The sequence below is a fragment of the Carcharhinus amblyrhynchos genome, chromosome 11, assembly GCF_965287045.1.
Source record: "Carcharhinus amblyrhynchos chromosome 11, sCarAmb.v2.hapA, whole genome shotgun sequence".
Lineage (NCBI taxonomy): Eukaryota > Metazoa > Chordata > Chondrichthyes > Carcharhiniformes > Carcharhinidae > Carcharhinus > Carcharhinus amblyrhynchos.
Window position 1 is genome coordinate 8,123,737 of NC_137334.1, and position 9,002 is coordinate 8,132,738.

At 45.7% G+C, this 9,002-nt stretch overlaps 1 long non-coding RNA gene across 1 annotated transcript; it reads right to left on the reverse strand.

Annotated features, from left to right (window-relative positions):
• Positions 1-788: 788 nt before the first annotated feature.
• Positions 789-4,096, reverse strand: LOC145349909 (uncharacterized). The gene is made up of 3 exons (XR_013888151.1): positions 1,722-4,096; positions 1,530-1,579; positions 789-853 (listed from the first exon to the last, which is right to left on the reverse strand). It is a non-coding gene; the product is annotated as an uncharacterized LOC145349909 (long non-coding RNA).
• Positions 4,097-9,002: the final 4,906 nt, after the last annotated feature.

Below are 9,002 nucleotides of genomic sequence, written 5' to 3' on the forward strand. Positions count from 1 at the left end.
GAGGCAGGTAGAGAATGGGTGAACGTTGGGGGTAGAGGACAGGGTGAACATGTGGGTGCAGCTAAAGGGTGGGTGACCACAGGATGGGGTAGAAGACAGAGTGAAGATGGGTTGGGCTAGGGGGTGAGGTGAACATGGGATGGGATAGAGGATGGGGTGAACACAGAGTCGGGGAGAGAGTGGGGTGAACATGGGGTGGGATAGAGGATGGGGTGAACACGGGGGAACAGAGGGCGGGATGAACACGGGGGAATAGAGGGCAGGATGAACACGGGGTAGAGGATGGTGTGAGTACAGGGGTGGGTAAGGGTGTTGAGGAGGGAGTGAATACGGGGGGGGGGTTAGAAGATAGAGATGGGGAGGGGGAAGATGGGTGAAGACAGAGTTGGAGGCAGGGAGAATAGACTCATTTTGCGGATAGCTGGCTTGCATGAGGGTCAGCAATGCAATTAAGAGCCCAAGAGTGTTCTTGCGATCCTGATTGCGCACAGATCCTAGGGTCTGGGCGTCGGGCACTCACATGCTTGGTCACAGCGAACAGAATCTAGCAGAGCTTGTGACCTGTACAGTTGACATCATCCGGTATGATCACGGAAGTAATCATTGATAAAATCCACACACGTAGGCATTATAGACACACAAACATGCTATACACATATATGCACTTACACAGGCACCATACACACAAACGTACAGATAAATACATATATTAGATGATGGAGAGTTGAAACTTACTTTGGACTTCGATCACCTGCACATCTGTCCCATTTTCCAAGATGGTGTCACTGGAAGCTGCCTTTTCTGCTTTTCCACCCGTGGATCTCTCATCCAGTTGTGCTTTTAAATTTTTAATCTGACGTGAAAAAGACTGCTTCAGCATGGAAGGAAATGAAAAGCTGAATCTGAACACCGAAGATGTCAGACCAATAACAAAGGTCTATCCAGATCAAGATTCAGATGGCTTCAGTCCCAATCTCAACCCAATCTTCTTCCCACAATAATACACTTTACTAATCTCTTTATCACTTAGCTGATTGGCTACCCTTTCACCCTTATAGTCAGCAGACTTGTGGAGATACTTATCCTATCAGTTCAGGCTTAGTTTGAATCCAGACTAACAATAAACTGGGTGTCTGACCCATCATACCACTCAAGACAATGGAAATGTAAGAAACAAGCAACAAAGCAAAAGAAAATCCGCTCCCTTTTATTCCCCCAGATCAACTCCATTCCGCTCCTACTTATCCATTCCCCTCCTCCCATCTCTCCCCGTCTTCTCACACTCCCTTTCCTATCCCCTTCCCTTCCCTTCCTCCTCCATCCTGCCCTTCCTCCCCAATCCACCTCCCCCATGCCTCTCCAACCTGTCCACTCCAGCTCCCATCATCTCTCTTTAACCTGTCCCCTTCCTCCCCTCCTGTCCCTCCTTCATTCATCTCCTCCCCTCCTTTAGCCTGGCCCTTTTATCCCAGCCTCTCTCCCTTCTCCAGCTTCCATTCACCACCCCTGCCCCCACAGTGGATCCTTACCTGCTCTAATAACGCTTCTTTTTCATCTATGAACTTTTTTACCCTAAAGTCTGGAGAGAAGGGAAACAAACAGAAAGGTCTTTGTAAACAATTGAAAGTGAGAATCATTCAAGTTTGAAAAAAAGCACAAGACTCAAGAGAATGAGGAAATGTTAAAGTTAGTGTAGAAAGTTGAATGAGTTATTCACATACCACAAGGCACGGCAAAGGTCAGCCTAGGTTTAGTTCAACGTCAGTGTGATTGCTGGAACATCGGGCTGCATGCAAACAGTTTAATCTTCCATTCTGTTTAGCATGCAAATTCTCTACGGTCAAACAGAACTGGAACACAAAATCTCATTATCCTTTTAACTTGGGGTTACATCAAAAATTATAACACACCAGAGATTGAAAAAAAAAGCAGAAAAGAAAGAGAGACAAGGAGGCAGAAAGAGACTGAGACACAGAAAGCAGCGCACAAGTAGAGATTTAGAAAAAGGAAGAAAGAATGGAGAAAGACATGAGAACAAGATGAGCGAGTTCTGAAGAGAAACAGAACAAGAATGAGAGTGACAGAGCAAGAGTAAGTGACACTGAAATAGATACAATGAGAGAAAGAGTGGAAGAGACAGAAAGAGGATGTGATAGAGAAAAAGAGGGGGAATCCTCCAGTGGATTAAAGTCAGCCTCATGCACTGACAGGTTCAGGGAACCTCCGTGCCCACTAAACCCAGTACACTCGGTGTTTAGTATTGTCACTGCCTGATTATAAATCTTTGAATTGTGATGGGCTGGTGTAGAATATGAGGGAGGGGGGGTTCCCTTGGTGTGTTATAACGAGATTAGTGCATTGTTTGCAGTCGGCAGATTAGGTTTTTGCAACATAAGTATACAATAGTCTATTTTTAAAAACTACACATCCAGTACAGTTAATGTAAGTAGACAGCTAATGAAAAGATAAATGTGAAGTGCAAGGCAGACAAACGTGACACCAAAAAGGAGTTACTGAGAACCGCCACAAAATTATCCTAGCATTCTCATCGGTCACATCTCCAAATGTTCTGTCGTTACCAGAATCTCAAATGGTATTTTACTAATGCCACTCTCAAGAATACAGTCCTAGAGAATGAGGGTCTATGCCTTCTTGCTCTCACATTTATATTTCTGGAATCTCAGGGATCTGTCCTTGCCCTTTTCCTGTTTCTCATCTACAAGCTGCCCCTTGGCAACATAATCTACATAAGAACATAAGAAATAGGAGTAGGAGTAGGCCATCTAGCCCTTCAAGCCTGCCCTGCCATTCAATAAGATCATGGCTGATCTGAAGTGGCTCAGTTCCACTTTCCCGCTTTCTCCCCATAACCCTTAATCCCCTTGCCTACCAAAAACCTATCTACCCGTGTCTTAAATATATTTAGCGAGGTAGCCTCCACCACTTCAACGGGCAGAGAATTCCAGAGAAAACACGGCATCAGTTTCTGTATGTATATTGATAACATCAGTCACCAAAGCACTGATGAAAGGACATTCTCTCTCAAAACACTGCTCTAGTTTCTCTCTGCAGATGCTGTCAGATCTGCTGAGATTTTCCAGCGTTTTCTGTTTGTTTCAGATTCCAGCATCCGCAGTATTTAACTTCCACTCCCTGGCAACTGTGAGGCTGAACCAGACTATCAGCAAATTTTGTGTCATATTTGACACTTAGCTGGGCACCTGAACATATTTCCACCGTCCTTAATATCACTCATCACCAGCCCAGTTTCAGCTTATCTACTACCACAACCCCCAGCCATGCCTTACTTGCCTCTGGATGTGACTCTCCCAAGGCACTCCTAGCCCACCACTCACTTGCTACCCCCATTTCTATTCCCACGAAGTTGAACTAATTGAAAATGTCGTCCACATACTTTCCCGCACCAAGTCCTGACATGCTCATCATTCACCCCTGTGCTCGCTTACCCACCTTGGCTCTTAGCTCAGCAAAACTGACTTAAAAATTGCCACCCTTATTTTCAAAATTCGCCATGCCTTACCCCTCCCCACCTTGTAATCTGCTTCAGCCCACTACCCTCTGTGTTCTATGAATTCTGGCTGCCTAAACATTTCCACCACATAATCATAGGTGCCTTCAGCTACCAGAGGCATAAGTTTAAAAAGTCCCTCCCTGAACCTCTCAGTCTTGCTACTGTCTCTCTTTTAAGATGTCCCTTTAAACCTCACTCTTTGAATAAGCTTCTTATGTGGGTCAGTAAACAATTTTGTTGTGTAACACTACTGTGAAGAACATTGGGATATTTTACTATGTTAAAGGTGCTACCTAAATACCAATTGTTGCTGACTGCAATACCCACATAGTAATAGGATTGGGTTCTGTGTCTGTGATTACACACACACCAATGGGATTGGGTTCTGTGTCTGTAATTACACACACAGTAATGGGATTGGGTTCTGTGTCGGTGATTACACACACAGCAATGGGATTGGGTTCTGTGTCTGTGATTACACACACAGCAATGGGATTGGGTTCTGTGTCTGTGATTACACACACAGCAATAGGATTGGGTTCTGTGTCTGTGATTACACACACAGCAATAGGATTGGGTTCTGTGTCTGTGATTACACACACAGTAATGGGATTGGGTTCTGTGTCTGATTACACACACACCAATGGGATTGGGTTCTGTGTCTGTGATTACACACAGGGTAATGGGATTGGGTTCTGTGTCTGTGATTACACATACACCAATGGGACTGGGTTCTGTGTCTGTGATTACACACAGCAATGGGATTGGGTTCTGTGTCTGATTACACACACAGCAATAGGATTGGGTTCTGTGTCTGTGATTACACACACAGCAATAGGATTAGGTTCTGTGTCTGTGATTACACACACAGCAATGGGATTGGGTTCTGTGTCTGTGATTACACACAGGGTAATGGGATTGGGTTCTGTGTCTGCGGTTACACACACAGCAATGGGATTGGGTTCTGTGTCTGTGATTACACACACAGCAATAGGATTGGGTTCTGTGTCTGTGATTACACACACACTAATGGGATTGGGTTCTGTGTCTGTGATTACACACAGAGTAATGGGATTGGGTTCTGTGTCTGTAATTACACACACAGTAATGGGATTGGGTTCTGTGTCTGTGATTACACGCACAGCAATAGGATTGGGTTCTGTGTCTGTGATTACACACACAGCAATGGGATTGGGTTCTGTGTCTGTGATTACACACAGGGTAATGGGATTGGGTTCTGTGTCTGTAATTACACACACAGTAATGGGATTGGGTTCTGTGTCTGTGATTACACACACAGCAATAGGATTGGGTTCTGTGTCTGTGATTACACACACAGCAATGGGATTGGGTTCTGTGTTTGTGATTACACACACAGCAATAGGATTGGGTTCTGTGTCTGTGATTACACACACAGCAATGGGATTGGGTTCTGTGTCTGTAATTACACACACAGTAATGGGATTGGGTTCTGTGTCTGTGATTACACACACAGCAATGGGATTGGGTTCTGTGTCTGTGATTACACACACTAATGGGATTGGGTTCTGTGTCTGTGATTACACACACAGCAATGGGATTGGGTTCTGTGTCTGTGATTACACACACCAATAGGATTGGGTTCTGTGTCTGTGATTACACACAGCAATAGGATTGGGTTCTGTGTCTGTGATTACACACAGTAATGAGATTGGGTTCTGTGTGATTACACACAGCAATAGGATTGGGTTCTGTGTTTGTGATTTCTTGGTACACTGAGGAATGTACGAGTTCTGGGAGCTTTGGTCTACAGCAAACCCACGTTGAATCTCAGTAAGGTGTACTTAATGCATAAAGTTAATAGAATTGCAGAAAACCTAAGGCCTGCCAACCTTGGTAGGGACTCCTTTCTTTTCAACCTGGTGGACAAATTGAAACATTTAATTATGGTCGCAAACTGAACCAGCAGACACCAGGGTCTCAAATCCACCTACATTAGGGGCATAGAATCAGTGAGAGCAAATGAGCTGTCTTCCCTTGCTGAGTTTTCATTGAAATGCAGTTTTTCCCTTCAGTGTGTTCTTTAAAAAGCAATAGCATTATTAAGTGATAAGCAGCATGCATATTTTCCCGGGGGAACACCAAGAAACATTACATTGAATATTCTGTAATTTGACAATATACTCAATGTGCCAGCACACAGCAGCTTCCCTCCAAGTTCCCACTTTCAGCTTAAGGTCCTGCTGAACGCCTATTCCCTAACTGCCCACTGGAGAAGGTAGAGGGTTTACACAAACATATCACACCATGTCTCCCATCTAGCTTTCCCCCCCCCTCTTCTGAGGGCATGTAATATACCTGGGCTGCATTCCAAGGGTGTAGTTTGCCTTCCGAAACTGTCCCTGAGTACTCACTCATTGTGTGCATGGTGGCCCAGTTGGGCTCAATAGAGTACGGAACTGGTAAGGCATCACAACCAATTCCCACTTCAACCATTAGAATCAAAGCACACTTTCCAGCACTGGCTGTTAATGAGGACATGGAGTCTGAGTGATAAACAGGCAAAAAACAGTGCTGTGATAGCATCCAGCACCACAGAAGGGAAACTGCAAACCTGGGTTAAGGATACAAAACAGTACATGCTGAATGGAGTGCTACTTGGGACAGGAGCTGGAGAAGCCCAGCAGACTGAAGAGATCGAGTTTTTTCAGATCCAGGGTGTATAGCAGAGTGCTGCCACCTGCTGAAACAAAGAGGGACACTACACTGATTCTGATCAATCATAATTGTGCAAAGATTTGTTGGAAATCCCAATTTTAACTCGGGGAAGTCAAGGATAGTAAACTCATATGTCACATACAGCACTGAGCTATTTTAAGTCTTAGGCTTCATCACAGTCTGGGAGGAAGGACTCCTGCCAGACTGCCAGAGATAGGATTCTCCATTGTTAGGGATCAATTGCAAGGAGAACAGACACATATTAAACCTGCAGACATACACACCTGCACATGTACCTACACACATCCCCACAACTGCATATGTACCTGCAAGCACACCCAGACCTGCACATGTAGCTGCTGATAGACCCACACCTCCCCGCACATCCACACCTGCATGTGTCCATGTACACCTGCATAGACACGTGCATCTTCACATGTACCTGCACACACACCCACATCTACACATGTGCCTGCACCTACACATGTACCTGCATGTGCACACACACCTGGACATTTACCTGCACGCACACCCGCACATATGCCTGCACCCGCACCTGTATCTGCAAGCACGCCTGAACAAGTTCCTGCACACACACCCGCACCTACACATGTACCTGCATGTGCACCCACACCTGGACATGTACCTGCATGTCCTGGTGGGGTGCATCTGCACATGTACCTGCATGTACACCTGTACTCTCATATGTACTGGCACGCACACCTGCACATGTACCTGCAAGCACACCCACACCTGCATGCGCACCTGCACATGTACCTACACATGTACCTGCACGCACACATGCACCTGTACCTGCAGGCACACCTGCACCTGCAATGTACCTGCACTAGCACCCGCACTTGCACATGTATCTGCATGCACACTCTCACCTGCACATGTACCCGCACACACATCCCTGCACCTGCACACACACACTTGCACACACCTACACATGCACCTGCACACACATCCACACATGTATTACACATACACTTGTACATGTATCTGCACATGTACCTGCATATACATACCCACACCTGCACATGTAGCTGCCCACACACCCACACCTGCACATGTACCTGCATGTACATCTACACCTTCACATGTACTTGCACATACACCTGCACATGTACCTACATGCACACCCACACCTGCACGTGTACCTGAACCTACACATTTACCTGCATGCATGCCCACACCTGCACGTGTACCTACATGCATACCTGCACATGTACCGGCACCTGCACATCTACTTGCATGGACACCTGCACATGTACCTGCATGCACATGTAGCTGCATGCACACCTGTACATGTACCTGCACGTGTACCCACACCTGCACATGTATCTGCATGCACATCTGCACGTGTACCTGCACCGATGCACGCCTGCACCCCCATCCGCGTGCAGGCCCACACCCGCACCCCCATCTGCGCATATGCCCGCGCACACACCCGCACCTGCACACAGACTTGCATGAATACCCGCACCTGCACACACTCCCACACCAGCACACGTCCCTGGAAACACCTCTGCACCAGCCCATTTTCCTGCATGCACACCTGCACTTGTACACACACTTGCACGCACACCCACACCTGCACGCATCTCTGGACCCAAACCTGCACGCACACCACACCAGCACATGTGCAGGTGTGGGGGTGCATGCAGATACATGTACCTGCACACACTCTTGCACGCATACCCACACCTGCATGCATCCCTGGACCCATACCTGCACGCACACCACAACAGCACATGTACCTGGATGCACCCCCACCTGTCCATGTACCTGCATGCACACCCGCACCTGGCTATTTTTTCCCTTACTTAGCCAATGGGGCGCTAAAACTTCCTGTTTCATGATAGCTGCTGCTCCAGCTAAGACAAGTTAATTGAGTGCAGTCTAGGTGTTTTCTTGTGTTGTTCAGTAGTACTTTTCACTGACGGAACAGTATTTTCCTATATTTTGAAAGACAAAACCTGGACCTTATAAAGAAGAGCAAGAGTCCTACCCAAGCTACTAACAGGTAAATAGTCTTTTTTTTTGAGACACATTTACAAATCAATTGTGTCACAATTCAATTTAAAGCACAAGGTACAGAATGAATCAAAGCTTAGAACAGTTTGATCAAAATCTACAGAGTTGACCCTTTATTGACTCCAGCTCAGTGATGCAGTGTCATTTCATGCTTATACAATGCAGCTGTTTTAAGACAGTTTGAGGCACTCAATCCATTGGAAAGCTGTAATATAATGTTAGACAGTCGCCCGGTATACATTGAATTTCAGCTCTCTCAAGTATCAATATACAAGGCACATTGACAAGAATTCATTGGCTTCACATTCAGCCTGTGTTACATGAAATCACAGATCTTCTATCATCATTCAGGGTATCTGTAGGGGCCACACAACTGTACCCCTGTAACAACTAACATAAACTTATAGGTGAGATCATATTCTGAAGGGCCAGATAAGAACATACAGCAGAATAGCAGTGAGAGCATGTGAATAGAATCAGCACAGGACAGACATATAGTTAGCAGTCAGGTGGTATGTCATAATATTTAGTCAACAAGCAGACAGGAATGTATCAAGTAACAGTCTGCATAGGAACAGGAGATTAATTATTTGTATAGACTGCAAAGGGACAGCCTTTAACCTACAAAGTATATAGATTGCCTAGGGACAGGTTGTATATTATACAAATTAATGTCTGCATAAGGATTTGGATGACAGAACTGTGTGTGTATATCCAAAGTATAAATTAGACT